General features: G+C 46.8%; 1 protein-coding gene across 2 annotated transcripts in view; it reads left to right on the top strand.

Moving 5' to 3' along the window:
• Positions 1–3,180: 3,180 nt before the first annotated feature.
• Positions 3,181–20,383, top strand: part of KIF3B (kinesin family member 3B) — a 73,929-nt gene continuing 56,726 nt past the window's right edge. Inside the window, exon 1 of one of the 2 annotated variants that reach the window (XM_063959079.1) lies at positions 3,181–3,324. The gene's annotated coding sequence lies outside the window, so the exon portion shown is untranslated. Of the gene's footprint in view, positions 3,453–20,383 lie in introns of both variants that reach the window. The other variant, XM_063959078.1, reaches the window with a different exon arrangement.

Here is a 20,383-nt window from a genome sequence, read left to right as displayed (position 1 = left end):
ATGCTTAGAAAATGGCGCACAGCATCTCAGGGAGTGAGGGAGAGTGTGAGGCAGCTCCAGGACAGGTAAATCTGCAGTAGATGGCGCCCTGGGGGAGAGGCTACAGGTCAAGCGCCGGCTCCCCTATTCTGGACTTCCACCCCAGGTACTAGCGAGCCTTATTAAATGGGGCATTAGTACACCCAACCTGTGCTCTATTGCTCTGGCGGTCTAGTGGGGTCCCTGCTCGGTGACTGTGTCCACTTCAGTGCCGCGACCTGTCTCCCTAGGTCGCGGATGGAACGCAATTTACTGGCGGGTCCCATCTGGTGGACCCTCTTAACCTCCTCCCTATAGCAGCCACACGAACCAGGAGAGTGACTGCGACCGTGTGCCTAAAGCCTGAGCGTCTCCGCCGCAAGTACCTGGGAACAGGCCGCGGGAGTATGTGACGCCACTTGGGAGGTGATGGAGCTGCAGCGCTCAAGTGTCACCATGACATACAGCGCTGACAGCCCAGTTTTGAACACATTTTCTGTCAGAAAAAGCTTTTTCAGGGCTACCCAGTGCAGCTCACAGTGCAGGAGGCGGGGTTATAGAGGAGGTCCCATTACATCCTGGGACAGCCTAAAGCTTTAGCCTGCTGGTGCCTCTGGATCAAGATCCACACTACACCCTGATGTTTCCCTGTGGAAACCAATGTAACCTGCTGCAGAAATAAAGGTATCTAATATAACTGAAAGATGGCATATTTAATGGCTAACTATGATGGGAATCATTGCAGGCTTGTTTGGTACTGAAGCCCCTTTGCTTATCAAACTTCCAAAAGATTACCTGAGGTTTCTGCTCATTTAGCTGGTTACGTTTTAATGTCTCTGCTATTCTAGTAGTTACATACCCCTGCTGGGGGCATCTGTATGCAAATGAGAAAAAAGCAGTCAAGCCGTTGTAAAAACATGGAGTTTGATGGGTGAAAGAAACCTATGGATATTTTTAAAATGTTTTATGTGGTTTATTTTCTGAGGGAGTAGAGTATTTTTTATATTTTCTATCTAAGTATTCTCAATCTGTTTGCAGCAAATATTTATTTTCTGTGACCGTCCGCACCATAACTGCTGCAAGTCTAACGCATGGATCTGTCACCTTTTACTATGAATGATCTTGATTGTGTTACATTTGTTTACCTCCCTCAGTCTCCCCGTGTGCTGTATGTGGTGCTAAAATAAGGATTCCGCCACATGCTACATTTAAGATTGATAGATTGAAGGATACAGGGTATGGGTCATTGGATAGACACAACTTAGGTCGACAGTCATTAGGTCGACAGGGACAATAGGTCGATTAGGTCGACAGGTCAAAAGGTCGACATGAGGTTTTTGACTGTTTTTGGTGTTGTTTTCTCCGTAAAGTGTCGGGGAACCCAAATTAGTGCACCGTGTCCCCTCGCACGGCTCGCTTCACTCGCCATGCTTCGGGCAAGGTGCCTCGCTCCGCTACTGCTTCGCTCGGCACAGATTACTGTTCCAATCGTAGTCCACGTGGATCGTTAAGTATGAAAAAATCCAAAAAAATGGGAAAAACTCATGTCGGAATTTTGACATGTCGACCTAATGGCATTGTCGACCTTCAGTGGTCGACCTAATGAGTGTTGACCCAAGTTGTGTTGACCTAACGACCGTAACCCAGTATGCAATATGTATTTCTGTTTAAAATGTTACTGCTTTAATATTTTCATGACAAGTATTGCGCAGCAGCTGATTTTTTTTTTCAATATATATTTTATTGAGGTTCAAAGCAATACAGTAATGTACGACAAAGCCATAAAACATAGCTTGAGCCAAGAATCATACAATAAAATTACGTAAAACACAATAGATTAGACAGCAGCCATTAAAAGGAACCTCAAAGTTTTTCAATATATAACAAAGAGAAAAAAGGAGCTAAGGAGCTGTTATAAAGCTGGATAATAGTCATAACTGTTGTAAATAGTCTAATATCAGCAGATAGATGAACTAGAAATCCAATCTTATTTGTAACAACATATGACAATATACTTACAAATTGAAAAGTATCAAAGTGTGGGAACTGGAAGTACAGGTAGAATGCTCAAGCATATGCATAGATGGAAACAGATACATAAACCAAAGCAAAACACACACACAAACATGAATAAACAGGAAAATAGCCTACCTAGGCCCAGGGGCCGTCGACCCATACACGGACATATCCAGCCAAGCAGCGTAGAGAAAGGAGATTTGAAGATGGGAAAGAATGAAAATGTAGAAGTGAGGGGGGATCGAAAAAGGTGTGAGATTAAGGGGTATATTCAATTGAAGTCGGATCCATTCCGACTTTCATTTGTCGGAATGGATCCGACCTGGGCTATTCAAAGCAATCTCAATTCGACTTTAAAAAAAAGTCGAATTCAGATGCGGGCAGAGGGGGAGAGCAGCGCCGGAGGAGATAGTGGGGGCACAGGAGGAGAGCAGCGCCGGAGGAGACGGTGGGGGCACAGAGGGAGAGCAGCGCCGGAGACAGGAGAGTACAGGGTGAGAGCAGAGACGGGGGAGAGCCGGGAGCGCAGCGCTACATCAGCTGGCAGCGTAGCCGGAGGATGTCACAGCCGCTGCTTACTGCAGCATCCGCCCGGCTCCAGCAAGTGGGACAATTTTTATCACCTTTCTCATACTTAACGATCCACGTGTACTACAATTGGGAACGGTAACCTGTGCCGAGCGAGGCAACATGGCCGAAGCATGGTGAGCGAAGCGGTGAACTAATTGGGGTTTCCCGTCACTTTACGAAGAAAACTACTCCAAAAACAGTAAAAAAAACCTCATGACGACTTTTTCCATGTCGACCTAATGACCATGTCGACATTCAGTGGTCGACCCAATGCATGTCGACCTAATGAACCACACCCCGTGTTGGGAGGTATGTATTACCACAGTTCTATGTTTTACAATGCATGGAAACTGGCACCCAGACCATAGACTTCACAACACTAACAATGCATCTTTGCTCTGCGCTTTAGTTGCAGTTAAATTATTTATCAAATGATTTGTTTGGGACTCGGAGAAATGCATTGTACGTATTCTTAGCAAGGTGGCCTCCCCTGAACTGCTGCAAATGCTAAAATAGAGATGCAGCTTGGGGCGTGGCCAGGCTGCAGTTGCTAAGGAAGTACCAGCCGCCTGGGCATGTTGATCGTTGCTAAGGAAGTGAGCGCGTCGTGCCCAGGCCTGTTGCTAAGGAAGTGAAAGCCGGCGGTCAGTCAGCATCCGGCGGCGCTGAGACAGACCGACAGACTGACCGACAGCAGCCGGCGCAGTAGAGGCATGGCAGGTGAGGTGCCGCTCCCATGAACACGGAGTGGGCTGCTTGTTATACACCCGGGCGGTGGCCCTGCGGCGGGGCCTGTGGACTTGCGAAGCCTCCATATACAAATCAGGGCACAGTCCTGGAGGAGACAGGTGATCAATACATTATATTATCCTCCCTTATAACGCTGTCGGTGTATGCTGTGCACCGCGGACACACATATAGTGCATACATGATGCGTGTGACTGAGCGGCAATGCAGTTAATGATTTCTGTGTCTGCATTTTATCGCTGAGCCCATGACCAGGGTGTCTGCTGTGCTGCAGGGCCAAACCCTGATTTTTTTTTTCTTTATATTTATTACTTTCTTTTTTATTTGTGCACCAATCCATAGCTGTCCTCCCGATCCATGTCATATTGTGACCATATTCTGCAAATGGTTTATCCGGCCTGAGCTATTTCATGTTGTGTGATCATATTCTGCTCCTTTTTATCCATCCTGAGCCATGCACATGTCATCATATTCTCTTTTTCCTAATATGAGCTTTATCAGTCACAGGGTGATCACATTCTGCTCCTGCTATCTCCATCAGGAGTCATGTCATTCTGCTCTACCTATTGTTAGTCGGTTCATTGTATAATCAGATTACACCCAATTTACAACACAATTATATTTTGGTTCTTCCTTTACCAATTCTGAGCTATAGTACAGTATGGTCACAATCTGCTTTTCCCATCCTGAGCCATGTCACGGTGTGATTATATCTTGCCATTGCTCCATCCAGCTTGAGCCATGTACCATGATAATATTCTGAGCCAAATTTCCACACCCTGACATCTCTGCTAATTATCAGTGCTGATTATTTCCATTACACAGTGGGATAATATTCTGCTCCTGCTTTATCCATGTCTGTGAGATCATCTATTGATCCTGCAGTAGCAAATTAAAATTCTCTGGTCCACAGAAATTCTTCATCACTTTGAGTATTATCTACATCAATTAATTCAACCCGGGTGCTGCAGTTGGAAAAGAGGCAAAATGTTATCACATGGTAGCAGCATAACAGTGCCTTGTAAACTGAGAATGTGTTATAACATCACTTAATGCTATCTATGAGAACAATAGTACTCTCCACTGATGGGATGTTTTTGCCTAAACAGCCCACTACATTCCTATCCCATTCATTGGCAATAGCCAAATAAAACCAAAGCAATAAAAAAAAAATATATATACACAACTGTTAAAATAGCGAATAATTATTCAGGGTTGAAATGATAGATTCAAGGCAGAAGCCTCTTGCCATATATTGATCATAATATACAGATTCAGGTGAATCTAAGGTTAGTGGTTTAGTGACCTTTTCTTTGCTCACCTTATATCAGCCACAGGAATCTAGCATTACTTAATCTACCTATCGCACTACTGCACATACGCAGTATGGAGACTGCAGCATTCCTAGGGGAAAATGTATCAAACCTAAAACGTGGAGAAGTTGTCCATAGCAACCAATCTACATATAATTTTCTCTGACGTCCTAAGTGGATGCTGGGGACTCCGTCAGGACCATGGGATTAGCGGCTCCGCAGGAGACAGGGCACAAAAGTAAAAGCTTTAGGATCAGGTGGTGTGCACTGGCTCCTCCCCCTATGACCCTCCTCCAAGCCTCAGTTAGATTTTTGTGCCCGGCCGAGAAGGGTGCAATCTAGGTGGCTCTCCTAAAGAGCTGCTTAGAGTAAAAGTTTGTTAGGTTTTTTATTTTCAGTGAGTCCTGCTGGCAACAGGCTCACTGCTACGAGGGACTTAGGGGAGAGAAGTGAACTCACCTGCGTGCAGGATGGATTGGCTTCTTAGGCTACTGGACACCATTAGCTCCAGAGGGAGTCGGAACACAGGTCTCACCCTGGGGTTCGTCCCGGAGCCGCGCCGCCGACCCCCCTTGCAGATGCCGAAAAGTGAAGGTCCAGAAACGGCGGCAGAAGACTCTTCAGTCTTCATAAGGTAGCGCACAGCACTGCAGCTGTGCGCCATTGTTGTCAGCACACTTCATAGCAGCGGTCACTGAGGGTGCAGGGCGCTGGGGGGGGGTGCCCTGGGCAGCAATGATAGTACCTTATTCTGGCTAAAAATACATCACATATAGCCCCTGGGGGCTATATGGATGTATTTAACCCCTGCCAGGTCTCAGAAAAACGGGAGAAGAAGCCTGCCGAAAAGGGGGCGGGGCCTATTCTCCTCAGCACACAGCGCCATTTTCCCTCACAGAAATGCTGGTGGGAAGGCTCCCAGGCTCTCCCCTGCACTGCACTACAGAAACAGGGTTAAAACAGAGAGGGGGGGCACTTATTTGGCGATATGTATATATATATTAAAATGCTATCAGGGAAAAACACTTATATAAAGGTTGTCCCTGTATAATTATAGCGTTTTTGGTGTGTGCTGGCAAACTCTCCCTCTGTCTCCCCAAAGGGCTAGTGGGGTCCTGTCCTCTATCAGAGCATTCCCTGTGTGTCTGCTGTGTGTCGGTACGTGTGTGTCGACATGTATGAGGACGATGTTGGTGAGGAGGCGGAGCAATTGCCTGAAATGGTGATGTCACTCTCTAGGGAGTCGACACCGGAATGGATGGCTTATTTAAGGAATTACGTGATAATGTCAACACGCTGCAAGGTCGGTTGACGACATGAGACGGCCGGCAAACAAATTAGTACCTGTCCAGGCGTCTCAAACACCGTCAGGGGCTGTAAAACGCTCATTTACCTCAGTCGGTCGACACAGACACAGACACGGACACTGACTCCAGTGTCGACGGTGAAGAAACAAACGTATTTTCCTTTAGGGCCACACGTTACATGTTAAGGGCAATGAAGGAGGTGTTACATATTTCTGATACTACAAGTACCACAAGAAGGGTATTATGTGGGGTGTGAAAAAACTACCTGTAGTTTTTCCTGAATCAGATAAATTAAATGAAGTGTGTGATGATGCGTGGGTTTCCCCCGATAAAAAATTATTGGCGGTATACCCTTTCCCGCCAGAAGTTAGGGCGCGTTGGGAAACACCCTTTAGGGTGGATAAGGCGCTCACACGCTTATCAAAACAAGTGGCGGTACCGTCTCCAGATAGGGCCGCCCTCAAGGAGCCAGCTGAGAGGCTGAAAAATATCCTAAAAAGGTATATACACACATACTGGTGTTATACTGCGACCAGCGATCGCCTCAGCCTGGATGTGCAGCGCTGGGGTGGCTTGGTCGGATTCCCTGACTGAAAATATTGATACCCTGGATAGGGACAGTATTTTACTGACTATAGAGCAGTTAAAGGATGCATTTCTTTATATGCGAGATGCACAGAGGGATATTTGCACTTTGGCATCAAGAGTAAGTGCGATGTCCATATCTGCCAGAAGATGTTTATGGACACGACAGTGGTCAGGTGATGCAGATGGAAACTCCACCTTTTTTACCCCAAATCACATCTCAGCAGAAAAAGACACCGTCTTTTCAGCCTCAGTCCTTTCGTCCCCATAAGGGCAAGCGGGAAAAAGGCCAGTCATATCTGCCCAGGGATAGAGGAAAGGGAAGAAGACTGCAGCAGGCAGCCCATTCCCAGGAACAGAAGCCCTCCACAGCTTCTGCCAAGTCCGCAGCATGACGCTGGGGCCGTACAAGCGGACTCAAGTGCGGTGGGGGGTCGTCTCAAGAGTTTCAGCGCGTAGTGGGCTCACTCGCAAGTGGACCCCTGGATCCTACAAGTAGTATCCCAGGGGTACAGACTGGAGATTCGAGACGTCTCCCCCTCGCAGGCTCCTGATGTCTGCTTTACCAACGTCTTCCTCCGACAGGGAGGCAGTATTGGAAACAATTCACAAGCTGTATTCCCAGCAGGTGATAATCAAAGTACCCCTCCTACAACAAGGAAAGGGGTATTATTCCACACTATATTGTGGTACTGAAGCCAGACGGCTCGGTGAGACCTATTCTAAATGGGAAATCTTTGAACACTTACATACAAAGGTTCAAATCAAGATGGAGTCACTCAGAGCAGTGATAGCGAACCAGGAAGAAGGGGACTATATGGTGTCCCTGGACATCAAGGATGCTTACCTCCATGTCCCAAATTGCCCTTCTCTCCAAGGGTACCTCAGGTTCGTGGTACGGAACTGTCACTATCAGTTTCAGACGCTGCCGTTTGGATTGTCCACGGCACCCCGGGTCTTTACCAAAGTAATGGCCGAAATGATGATTCTTCTTCAAAGAAAAGGCGTCTTAATTATCCCTTACTTGGACGATCTCCTGATAAGGGCAAGGTCCAGAGAACAGTTGGAAGTCGGAGTAGCACTATCTCAAGTAGTTCTACGACAGCACGGGTGGATTCTAAATATCCAAAATCGCAGCCGTTTCCGACGACACGTCTGCTGTTCCTAGGGATGGTTCTGGACACAGTCCAGAAAAAGGTGTTTCTCCCGGAGGAGAAAGCCAGGGAGTTATCCGAGCTAGTCAGGAACCTCCTAAAACCAGGAAAAGTGTCAGTGCATCATTGCACAAGAGTCCTGGGAAAAATGGTGGCTTATTACGAAGCGATTCCATTCGGCAGATTCCACGCAAGAACTTTTCAGTGGGATCTGCTGGACAAATGGTCCGGATCGCATTTTCAGATGCATCGGCGGATAACCCTATCTCCAAGGACAAGGGTGTCTCTCCTGTGGTGGTTACAGAGTGCTCATCTTCTAGAGGGCCACAGATTCGGCATTCAGGATTGGATGCTGGTGACCACGGAGGCCAGCCTGAGAGGCTGGGGAGCAGTCACACAGGGAAAAAATTTCCAGGGAGTGTGATCAAGTCTGGAGATTTTTCTCCACATAAATATACTGGAGCTAAGGGCAATTTACAATGCTCTAAGCTTAGCAAGACCTCTGCTTCAAGGTCAGCCGGTATTGATCCAGTGAGACAACATCACGGCAGTCGCCCACGTAAACAGACAGGGCGGCACAAGAAGCAGGAGGGCAATGGCAGAAACTGCAAGGATTTTTCGCTGGGCGGAAAATCATGTGATAGCACTGTCAGCAGTGTTCATTCCGGGAGTGGACAACTGGGAAGCAGACTTCCTCAGCACAACCTCCACCCGGGAGAGTGGGGACTTCATCGGGAAGTCTTCCACATGATTGTGAACCATTGGAAAAGACCAAAGGTGGACATGATGGCGTCCCGCCTGAACAAAAAACTGGACAAGTATTGCGCCAGGTCAAAAGACCCTCAGGCAATAGCTGTGGACGTTCTGGTAACACCGTGGGTGTACCAGTCGGTGTATGTCTTCCCTCCTCTGCTTCTCATACCCAAGGTAGTGAGAATTATAAGACGTAGAGGAGTAAGAACTATACTCGTGGCTCCGGATTGGCCAAGAAGGACTTGGTACCCGGAACTTCAAGAGATGCTCACAGAGGACTCATGGCCTCTGCCGCTAAGAAGGGACTTGCTTCAGCAAGTACCATGTCTGTTCCAAGACTTACCGCGGCTGCGTTTGACGGCATGGCGGTTGAACGCCGGATCCTAAGGGAAAAAGGCATTCCGGAAGAGGTCATTCCTACCCTGGTCAAAGCCAGGAAGGAGGTGACCGCACAAGAATATCACCACATGGGGCGAAAATATGTTGCGTGGTGTGAGGCCAGGAAGGCCCCATGAAGAAATTTCAACTCGGTCGTTTCCTGCATTTCCTGCAAACAGGAGTGTCTATGGGCCTCAAATTGGGGTCCATTAAGGTTCAAATTTCGGCCCTGTCGATTTTCTTCCAGAAAGAATTGGCTTCAGTTCCTGAAGTCCAGAATTTTGTCAAGGGAGTACTGCATATACAACCCCCTTTTGTGCCTCCAGTGGCACTGTGGGATCTCAACGTAGTTCTGGGATTCCTAAAATCACATTGGTTTAAACCGCTCAAATCTGTGGATTTGAAATATCTCACAGGGAAAGTGACCATGCTGTTGGCCCTGGCCTCGGCCAGGCGAGTGTCAGAATTGGCGGCGTTTGTCTCAAAAAAGCCCATATCTGATTGTCCATTCGGACAGGGCAGAGCTGCGGACTCATCCCCAGTTTCTCCCTAAGGTGGTGTCAGTGTTTCACCCGAACCAGCTTATTGTGGTACCTGCGGCTACTAGGGACTTGGAGGACTCCAAGTTGCTAGATGTTGTCAGGGCCCTGAAAATATAGTTTCCAGGACGGCTGGAGTCAGGAAAACTGACTTGCTGTTATCCTGTATGCACCCAACAAACTGGGTGCTCTTGCTTCTAAGCAGACGATTGCTAGTTGGATGTGTAGCACAATTCAGCTTGCACATTCTGTGGCAGGCCTGCCACAGCCAAAATATGTAAATGCCCATTCCACAAGGAAGGTGGGCTCATCTTGGGCGGCTGCCCGAGGGGTCTCGGCTTTACAACTTTGCCGAGCTGATACTTGGTCAGGGGCACACCCTGACTGAGGAGGACCTGGAGTTCTCTCATTCGGTGCTGCAGAGTCATCCGCACTCTCCCGCCCGTTTGGGAGCTTTGGTATAATCCCCATGGTCCTGACGGAGTTCCCAGCATCCACTTAGGACGTCAGAGAAAATAAGAATTTACTTACCGATAATTCTATTTCTCGTAGTCCGTAGTGGATGCTGGGCGCCCATCCCAAGTGCGGATTGTCTGCAATACTTGTACATAGTTATTGTTACAAAAATCGGGTTATTATTGTTGTGAGCCATCTTTTCAGAGGCTCCGCTGTTATCATGCTGTTAACTGGGTTCAGATCACAGGTTGTACAGTGTGATTGGTGTGGCTGGTATGAGTCTTACCCGGGATTCAAAATCCTTCCTTATTGTGTACACTCGTCCGGGCACAGTATCCTAACTGAGGCTTGGAGGAGGGTCATAGGGGGAGGAGCCAGTGCACACCACCTGATCCTAAAGCTTTTACTTTTGTGCCCTGTCTCCTGCGGAGCCGCTAATCCCATGGTCCTGACGGAGTCCCCAGCATCCACTACGGACTACGAGAAATAGAATTATCGGTAAGTAAATTCTTATTTTATGGAATGTACTTGCTAGCTAGTTGCTGATTTTGTTGCTATGGCCAACTTCTCCACTCTTTGCAAGCATTGGTCTATTTCCCCTTTAGTGACATTATATTTACTGCAATGTTCACACATATAGGTGTCAATTAAGTTAGGTGGTCCCTGTGAGCCGTTCCCACTGCAAACACACTATGGCGGTACTCAAATGATATATCACGCCCAATCTCCTTTCTACAGTGATACCAGTTATCGCGCCCATAGTAATCAGGTTTAGCTGCGTAAAGGGTTGGGCGTCCTCGCTACCCGGGGGTAGCGAGCTGAATTGATTATACCACACCCGTCAGCAGAAACACAACGGGTGTGGAAGGGGGTGAAAAGAATTGAATATCGCCCTATGAATTATGTTTACAATCCAGTTCCAAATTTGCATATATTTTCTAGAAGAAATTCACTTTTTTTTTTTTTTTTTTTTTTGGTGTGCACCCACTTCAGCTAGTGTAAAGGTCTGTAAAATATAAAATATTCCGGGACACAGTGCAGTAACTGTTTATTCCAACTTTCAACACTCTTGTATAAAAATGCAGAAAAAATCTATACAGGCATTTTTCTGTACCCCAAAATGTTGGAAAGACATTAATTTGGTGACAAGCTTGCTTGATATCATTTTTCAACCATTAATAAAAAAAATAAAAAAAAAGCAAAATCACCCATTTGACACCTTTTCAAAACACCCAGTACTTTCTCTACGGCCACTAACAGCCTTCTATATGGTCCTGCTATCTCAGTTGTCACTTTTTGGGGGTCCAGGATGGTTTCCCCACTTTTATGCATATTGCTGGGTTGCATTTTTAGAAAAAGATGCGCAACCTTGCCACAACTACCGCAAATTGGCATGTCTAATTGGATCTATGGTGCGCGCGCATGTGATGTATGTGGGTTTCATGATACAAGCTCGTTTTTACAAGCTCGCTTTGCAAACTCACCTAATTTGATTGACCACAAAGAGTGACTAAATGCAGGATTCCTGTAGCTGATATATTCTGAAGGCAGTGGCACTAATATAAACCTGACATACAAAATAGTTTGTTTATATCCAGTACTAGGACACAAAGGGGGGTATCTAATTGGGTGCAAGGTTTAGACTGCAAAAAAAAACGTGTGGACCACGTACCCAGTTTTGGATTACAGTGGGTATGTGCGCTTCCAATACTTGCAGTATCCAACTAAAAAAAAAAAAAAAATGCAAGCAGTTCTGCTTAGAAAACTCTGCAGTACGAGAAAACAAAAAAAAAAGAAAACCGCCATAATACTTACCAGTCCGGTGTTCTCTGCGGCTCCCGATGATCTCCCCTCCATATTTCCACACTTGCATGTACTTACCGCACACTGGCTGGTGGAAGAAGACACTGCTTCAGAAGGTGAGTAATTAATGACTTATTAAACTAACTTTCCAGTTGCTTAATAAGTTATTAGGGGGAGGGGGGATTGGATGCCGCGGGTTTGCTAGAGCCTAACATTTTTGGTACAAGTCAGACTTGCTCTGGGAATGCAAGAAAACAGATGTGCTGATTTCTATAGGAATGACGGCAGCTCATTTTATCTCCTGTAGTTGAATAGGAAAAACCCTGTGCTGCAGTTTTTTTTTTTTTTTTTTTTTTAGACACTCGTACAATTGAATATGCCCTAAAGCAGTGGTCTCCAACCTTTATTGGGGTGTGAGCTACTTTCGTAAAATAAAGCCTCTGAAGGAGCTATCCCCTCCCCCCAATGCACGTGCGATCCTGCGAAAGTGAGTGTGGCCTCACAACTACAAGTATAACTACAAGTAATGCCCCCTGCGTAGTTCCAGATACACAAATAATGCCCCTCAGCAGTGCCAGATACACAAATAATGCCCCTCAGCAGTGCCAGATATACAAATAATGCCTCCCAGCAGCGCCAGATACAATTCCCCCCACAGTGCCATTTAAAATGCCACCCCCCCCTCCGTCCCCCCGCAGCGCCAGATAAAATGTTCCTCTGCAGTGTCCGATACAGTGCCCCACACGGTGCTAACCCTTGCTGGCTTCTTCTACTGCCGCCAGTGCTGCTCCTCCTGTATGAGGGACGGAAGGGGAGGAGAGTGCAGCACGCGCCTCTCCGGTGAAGTCCGGAGATCGGCTGCGGTGAGGGTGACAGGGGTCTCTGGCGGCAGCGGGCATTTAAAATATGGTGCCGGTAAGTGAGCCAATCAAAACTCGCGGTCCGGCAGCCAATCAGATGCCTCCACTGCCGGTCCACATGCTCTGATTGGCTGACAGCTGGCACCATATTAAAAATGAAGGGAGGAGGAGTGCCAGTGACCGCCCAAGCCTGTGCGCTCTGTGAGCTACCGAAAATACTACGGCGAGCTACGGTTTGGAGATCACTGCCCTAAAGAGTATCATTATGGCATAAATTGATGATATCCAGCAAGTGGTGCAAGTTTACCCTGAATAATCGCACCATAATTTGATTATGGTCTAGTTCTCTTACGTCCTAGAGGATGCTGGGGTCCATATTAGTACCATGGGCACTTTAAGAGTTTGAGAGTGTGGGTTGGCTACTCCTTCTATGCCCCTCCTACCAGACTCAGTTTAGAAAATGTGCCCGGAGGAGCCGGTCACAGCTAGGGAGCTCTCCAGAGTTTCCTTAGTAAAGTTTAGTTTTAGAGTGTATTATTTTACATGGAGGCTGCTGGCAACAGCCTCCCTGCATCGAGGGATTGAGGGGGAGAGCAGTGTCCGCCCTGCGGGGTCTGAGCCACTGTCTCCGCTGACTATCCCCAGAGGGGATAGATCGTTCCCCGCCGCAGGGGATCGCTCACCCCAGCAGCATGACGCCACCCCCTTACAGAGCTGAAGGTTGTGGCAAGTGAGTCACCGACCCCCTCTAGCAAGCAGGGGGCCGGAGTGAAGATGGCGGCATCAGGGTAGGAGCGCAGTATTAACTGCGCTCTGGAGGCTCAGCAGTACATAGTGCGGCGCTGTGAGGGGCGCCCTGAGCCAGCGACTATACCCTACACTGGTCACACAGCCTGTCGAGGTCCCCGGATCTCAGCCAGCATCAATCCTCGGGCCAGTATAATCCTGTGAAGAGCGGGAAGACAGAGCCATTTTGGGGGCGGATCTTCTCAGTGGACCCAGCAGCGCTTCGGTGCCATTTTCCTGCCTGCACAGTGCTGTCAGTGAAGAGCAAGTCCCTCCACAGCAACTCCAGCTATCTATCACGGTAGAAGGGGGAGGAGGCTGCAGAACGACTGTGTAGCCTAATTAGGTGCACAGTCAGCGCTGATAGGGGGTCTCCCTTTATATTAAAACCGCTGTGTGTGGGTTGGCTCCAATCTCTGTGTCTCTCTTGCCATTCTTGGGGTGAAACTCTGTCTGCCCTCCCCTGGTAGCGTTTCCTTTCCCAGTAGAGGATAGGAAAAAATGGGAAAACCCGCCTATTGTTGACACGTCAGTATCCAGACTCTCAAAAAATATGGTTTTACCTGTTCCAGGATCTACCGCCTTGAAAGAGCCGGCTGATCGTAAAATTGATAATACGCTCAAATCCATGTATACGGCTTCTGGGGCGATCCTATGTTCCACTATTGCCAGTGTTAGGCTATAGCAAAGTGGTCAGGCACATTACTTGAGGCCTTGGATACTATGGAGAAATGTGATGTTAAATTGTTTTTACGTAACATTCAGGATTCGGCAGGATTACTGGTAGAATCCATGAAAGACCTGGGTTCCATGGCTGCGGGGATTTCCTCCATGTCGGTATCAACTCGTCGAGGACTGTAGTTGCGCCAGTGGTCTGCCGACGCGTAATCCATGAGAAGTGTGGCGACCCTACCTTACACAGGTCAGGCTCTCTTTGGGGAAGCGTTAGATGCGTGGATCTCCACGGCTATGGCTGGTAAGTCACCCTTTCTTCCCTCAGCTACACCTGCTCCGAAGAAACCCTTTTCTTCAGTTACATCACAGCCCTTTCGGTCTAACAAGCCCAGAAAGACCACACCTTCTTTCGGAGAGAGGTCGGCCCAAGTTCAAGAAACCTGCGTCTTCATGTTCCCAGGAACAGAAACCTGCTTCAGGTACACCAAAGTCCTCCGCGTGACGGTGGACTGCGTGCACCGAAGGTGGGGCCGGTGGGAGCGAGACTCAGACATTTCAGTCATGTCTGGGAGTCCTCTGGCCTGGACCCCTGGGTGCAAGAGATTGTGTCCCAGGGGTACAGGCTGGAATTTCAAAATCTCCCTCCTCACCGATTTTTCAGATCAGGATTGCCAGCTCTGCTGGCAGACAGGACTGTCCTGCAAGAAACCATCCAGAAGTTGGTGGAGGCACAGGTTATTGTACCAGTACCTCATATGCAAAACAAAGGTTACTATTTGAACCTTTTCGTGGTACTGAAACCGGATGGTTCAGTCAGGCCCATTCTGAACTTAAAATCACTAAACCCATTTCTGAGGGAGTTCAAGTTCAAAATGGAGTCTCTAAGGGCAGTGACATTAGGTCTGGAGGAGGGGAATTCCTAGTATCCCTGGATATCAAGGATGCGTACCTCCACATTCCGTTTTGGCTGCCGCATCAAGCTTATCTTCGATTCGCATTGTTGGACTTTCACTTTCAGTTCCAGGCCCTCCCATTCAGGCTCTCCACTGCACCGAGGGTATTCACCAAGGTGATGGCGGAAATGATGATTCTCCTCCGCAGACAGGGGGTGAACATAATTCCGTATCTGGACGATCTGCTGATGAAGGCATCGTCCAAGGAGAAGCTGTTACGGTCCATAACACTCACGACCCAGCTTCTCAGGGAACATGTTTGGAACCTGAATCTTCCAAAATCACAATTGGAACCAACCAGGAGGTTGTCCTTTCTGGGAATGATCCTCGACATGGAGGTGCAAAGGGTGTTTCTCCCAGAGGATAAGGCGTTGGTGATTCAAACGATGGTCCGGGATGTCCTGAAGCCAGCCCGGGTGTCAGTTCATCAGTGCATTCGCCTTCTGGGGAAGATGGTGGCCTCTTACGAGGCTCTGCAGTACGGGAGGTTTCACGCTCTGTCCTTCCAACTGGATCTCCTGGACAAGTTGTCGGAATCCCATCTACACATGCACCAGAGAATACGTGTGTCGCCAGAGGCCAGGATTTCACACCTCTGGTGGCTGCAATTACCTCACCTTCTGGAGGGCCGCAGGTTCGGGATTCAGGACTGGATCCTTGTAACCACGGATGCAAGTCTCCGGGGCTGGGATGCAGTCACTCAAGGGGAAACCTTCCAAGGAAGGTGGTCAAATGTGGAAGCCGGCCTGCCGATAATCATTCTGGAACTAAGAGCCGCCTACAACGGTCTTCTCCAAGCGGCCCATCTTCTGCGAAATCGGGCCATACAAGTGCAGTTGGACAATGTGACAACGGTGGCTTGCATAAACCGACAGGGCGGAACGAAGAGCAGAGCTGCAATGGCAGTGGTAACAAGAATCATCCTCTGGGCAGAAAAGCACCCATTGGCGATGTCAGCAATCTTCATTCCGGGAGTAGACAACTGGGAAGCGGACTTCCTCAGCAGACACTATCTCCATCCAGGGGAGTGGGGCCTCTATCTTTGAGCCGTACCCCAGAGCGACATGATGGCCCCTCGCCTCAACAAGAAGTTTCGGCGATATTGTTCCAGGTCGAGGGACCCGCAAGCAGTAGCAGTGGACGCCCTAGTGACTCCGTGGTTGTTCCAGTCGGTGTACGTGTTTCCTCCACTTCCACTCATCCCAAGAGTTCTAAAACTCAAAAGGAGAACGAAGGTTCAAGCAATCCTCAATGCTCCAGACTGGCCAAGAAGGGCTTGGTACGCGGATCTTCTGGATCTACTGCAAGAAGAGCCGAGGCCTCTTCCTCTTCGGGAGGACCTGCTGCAGCAGGGGCCGTTCGCCTATCAAGACTTACCGTGGCTACATTTGACGGCATGGTGGTTGAACGCCTGATACTAGCTCGGAAGGGCATTCCAAACAAGGTTATTCCTACCCTGATACAGGCTAGGAAAGGAGTAACGTCTAAACATTACCATCGAATTTGGAAAAAATATGTATCTTGGTGTGAGTCCAAAAAATTTCCTGCGGTGGAGTTTCAACTGGGACAGTTTCTCCTCTTCCTACAAGCTGGTGTGGATATGGGCCTGAGGTTGGGATATGTGAAGGTCCAGATTTCGGCCATATCCATTTTCTTCCAAAGACAATTGCCTGCCCTACCTGAAGTTCAGACTTTTCTGAAAGGGGTTCTGCACATCCAGCCTCCCTTTGTGCCGCCTACGGCGCCCTGGGATCTTAACGTAGTGTTACAGTTCCTCTAATCGGATTGGTTCGAACCTCTTCCGGAGGTTGAGGTCAAAGTTCTTACGTGGAAGGCTGTCACTCTGTTGGCCTTAGCTTCTGCTAGATGTGTGTCAGAGTTGGGGGCTTTGTCTTGTAAGAGCCCCTACTTGCTCTTCCATGAAGATAAAGCTGAGCTCAGGACACGTCAGCAGTTCCTTCCGAAGGTTATGTCGGCATTTCATATCAACCAACCTATTGTGATGCCAGTTGCTACGGACTCCTTAATTTTATCAAAGTCCTTGGATATTGTAAGGGCTCTGAAAATCTATGTGAAGAGGACGGCTCGTCACAGAAAATCGTATTCTCTGTTTGTCCTGTATGATCCCAAGAAACTTGGGTGTCCTGCTTCTAAGCAGACGATCTCTCGGTGGATCAGGTTCACTATCCAGCATGCGTATTCTACGGCAGGATTGCCGTGTCCTACATTTGTTAAGGCCCACTCTACTCGTAAGGTGGGTTCTTCCTTGGCGGCTGCCCGGGGTGTCTCGGCTTTACAGCTTTGCCGAGCGGCTCCCTGGTCTGGGTCAAACACGTTTGCAAAGTTCTACGAGTTCGATACTTTGGCCGCTGAGAACCTGAAGTTTGGTCAATCAGTTCTGCAGGAGCCTCCGCGCTCTCCCTCCCGTTCTGGGAGCTTTGGTACATCCCCATGGTACTAATGTGGACCCTAACATCCTCTAGGACGTAAGAGAATATAGGATTTTAATTACCTACCGGTAAATCCTTTTCTCGTAGTCCGTTGTATGTGTGAGCTGGTGTGATTCTCGCCACTATCTGTGTAAAATCCTTCTCTCAAAGTTGTCTGTCTCCTCGGGCACAGTTTCTAGATTGAGTCTGGTAGGAGGGGCTTAGAGGGAGGAGCCAGCCCACACTCTCAAACTCTTAAAGTGCCAGTGGCTCCTAGTGGACCAGTCTATACCCCCATGGTACTAATGTGGACCCCAGCATCCTCTACGGACTACGAGAAAAAAGGATTTACCGGTAGGTAATTAAAATCCTATTTTCTTTCTCATCTGTACTGACATCCCCAATCTTTATCCTACCTCACCTCCCCTCCCTTCTCTTGTAGTACATACAGATGGCATTTTATCATTCCATCTGCTTGAATGTGTTTTTTTTTTTTCCCCCCTGCAAATATTTCATGGAATATGCCTCTCAATGTTTGGCCTTATTACTATTTTGATCAGTGAATGCTGACACTCACTCGTGTTTGAAATGTTAATAAAAACATGGTAATTAAAAAGAAAAAAGACAATGGTTAACTGTAATGGTAGATCTGATTCTGAAAAGTTATCATTTTTATAAATAAATGAAATAATGACACAATGTATCAGATAATTATTACAATAAGATATGCAGTGTATTTTGAACAAAAAAAAAAAAAAACATTCACAGATTTTTCCTGTTAGATTTCCTTCTCATTGTTTAGAATTTTTGTATTAATCAATGTCAAGATAGCGCCTGCACTCAGAACTCCTTCCAAGTCGGGTGGTTGTGACGTTGGTGTTTTGCAAATTATCCTAACAATAAAATATACTTGCGCCGCTCTTGTTAAGAGTTCACGAGGTCTTCTTTATGAAGCCTTTTATGTGTTGATGAATCCTCAGATGTTTTTGTATAAAGACAACAAAAAACACATAAATTAAAATACAATCTGAATATGCACAACACTCTCAGGTGTATATATCCCAGAGTGTGTAAAATCTTCTTTTCACCCATATACTGTATATGTATAGTGAAAACCAGGATGCTCACTCCTATGCTTACATGCAGGAAGTAGGATTAACTCCCACAAAGGTTCTTTTGCATATTGAAAGTTGTAAAGAAACCGTGATATCAATGCAAAACTCTGGCTTTATGTAAACATAAAGAGCCCCATACACTTATACGACATGATGATCCATCATGTCATATAAGATTTCCTCCAACCTCCCGGCAGCCTCCCCGTTGGCAGGATAGTATTAAATGTATCGTATGCAGTTTTTTTTACATACTATGTATCTTTTACTTTCCCATCCATTACTGCAGGATCCAACATATAATGAATGCAGTACTCGTGATATGTCGGATCTAGGGGGATCCGAACCGATGCACACAGGAGTGCAGATTGGATCGGGGGAACAGCACACCGAAAATGCCCGATTTCACCCAATATATTGGCCCGAATGCCCGAATTGGGCTGAAATCGGGCACGATCGGTCATAGAGTCAAGATAAAGATTTGAAACGAGCGGCGCAAGATTTTTGAACCTAGTTTATTTTGTTGTATTGTTTGTATAAGCAAGTTTGGTGACTTGTGTTGGGTTTAAACTTGCAGCCATCTGGGCGTGCCCGGAATAGTTACATATTTGTTTTCCTATAATAAAATATACTTGTCTTCCACCACAAAAGGAAATTAATCCAGAAAGGAGTTCTTCCCACATCGGCCTTTCTGTTCCACTCACAGTATATATGCTTCAAAAAGCAGTAGCATGTGCCCCATAAGGCTGTAGGTCTAAGAACATAGACTATTAGTTAAATTTTAATTTCATGAATAACTTCAAAGATTAGAGTTACAAAAATAATTACAGAGATTATGAAGCTTGATTAAAAGTACACCCAGGTTACAGACAATTTTTAAAGAAAATAAAAGGGATAAAACAAAGTTCAGACTTCACCTTTTGGAGTTGAACAGTGCTCAAAATAAGGTCTGTCCTGATATAAGTTGGGACATCCTAGCCATGAGGCTACCTTTAAGATCTCTGGCTGTACAGTTTGCTTGGTTAATATACCTTTTCTGTCATGCTTCCTATCTCGTAGAAATGAATGCTTCCTCCTTTATAGGGCATGCAAGAGGAAGACAAGTCAGAGATTAAATTTTTTTGTCGGGTACCAGGTGTGATGGCCTGACCCTTTTCTCAGAACAGAGTTCCTGTCCAGCAAATTGGGATGACACCCATGGGCAGTGTGAAGTAGGACATGATCAAGAGATCTTGTCGTCTTCTTCTTGCTGCTCTAACATACTTAGATTTCAGACAACCTACCCATGTGAATTCCTGTTTCCCATTTAGCCCCTTGTGGTGGTAGTTGCACAATTTACACAATACACTGGCATGTTCCTTTAGCATGCAAATTGCACATGATGTCCTGCTCTACTGGCAATAACTGTCTATCAGCCACATCCTTTGAAATTTAATTAGTTCTTTCATAAATGTAAACATTCCGGCCTGCTAGGAATTTTCTATAACTGAACATACAGATCATTTGGTTAGCTGATACAATTTTAAACATATACAGGAGCTCATAATGCATACTGTTACCAATACCATTGTTAATATGCCCAGTCCTATTTGAAATGGGCATTATCGCTGCAATCATATTTAAACTTCAGTGCCATGGTTACTCTGTATTGTGTTATTGATACCTATGTCCCATGAAGGCACTTGTACAGAATTTCTGTTCCAGCAGGAAGATCGTATGGTTCATTGGTCAGAGAAAATTACTCCAATCAGGTGCGTACAATAAAATGCTTGACACCCTATGGAATTAGTTTTCAATTGACCAAGTGTTTGCTCACCTGATTAGTATATTTACTTTTTGTAGCTTAGGTGCTAGTAAACTAAAAATGTCAACAACATTTTGAGAAATAACTGGTCTCTAGTAATGTAAAAGGTTGGTGCTGGCACTCTT

This window comes from Pseudophryne corroboree, chromosome 3 (assembly GCF_028390025.1).
Source record: "Pseudophryne corroboree isolate aPseCor3 chromosome 3, aPseCor3.hap2, whole genome shotgun sequence".
Classification (NCBI taxonomy): Eukaryota; Metazoa; Chordata; class Amphibia; order Anura; family Myobatrachidae; genus Pseudophryne; species Pseudophryne corroboree.
The sequence above is the reverse complement of the archived record's forward strand: the minus strand, read 5'-3'. Positions and strand labels throughout refer to the sequence as shown.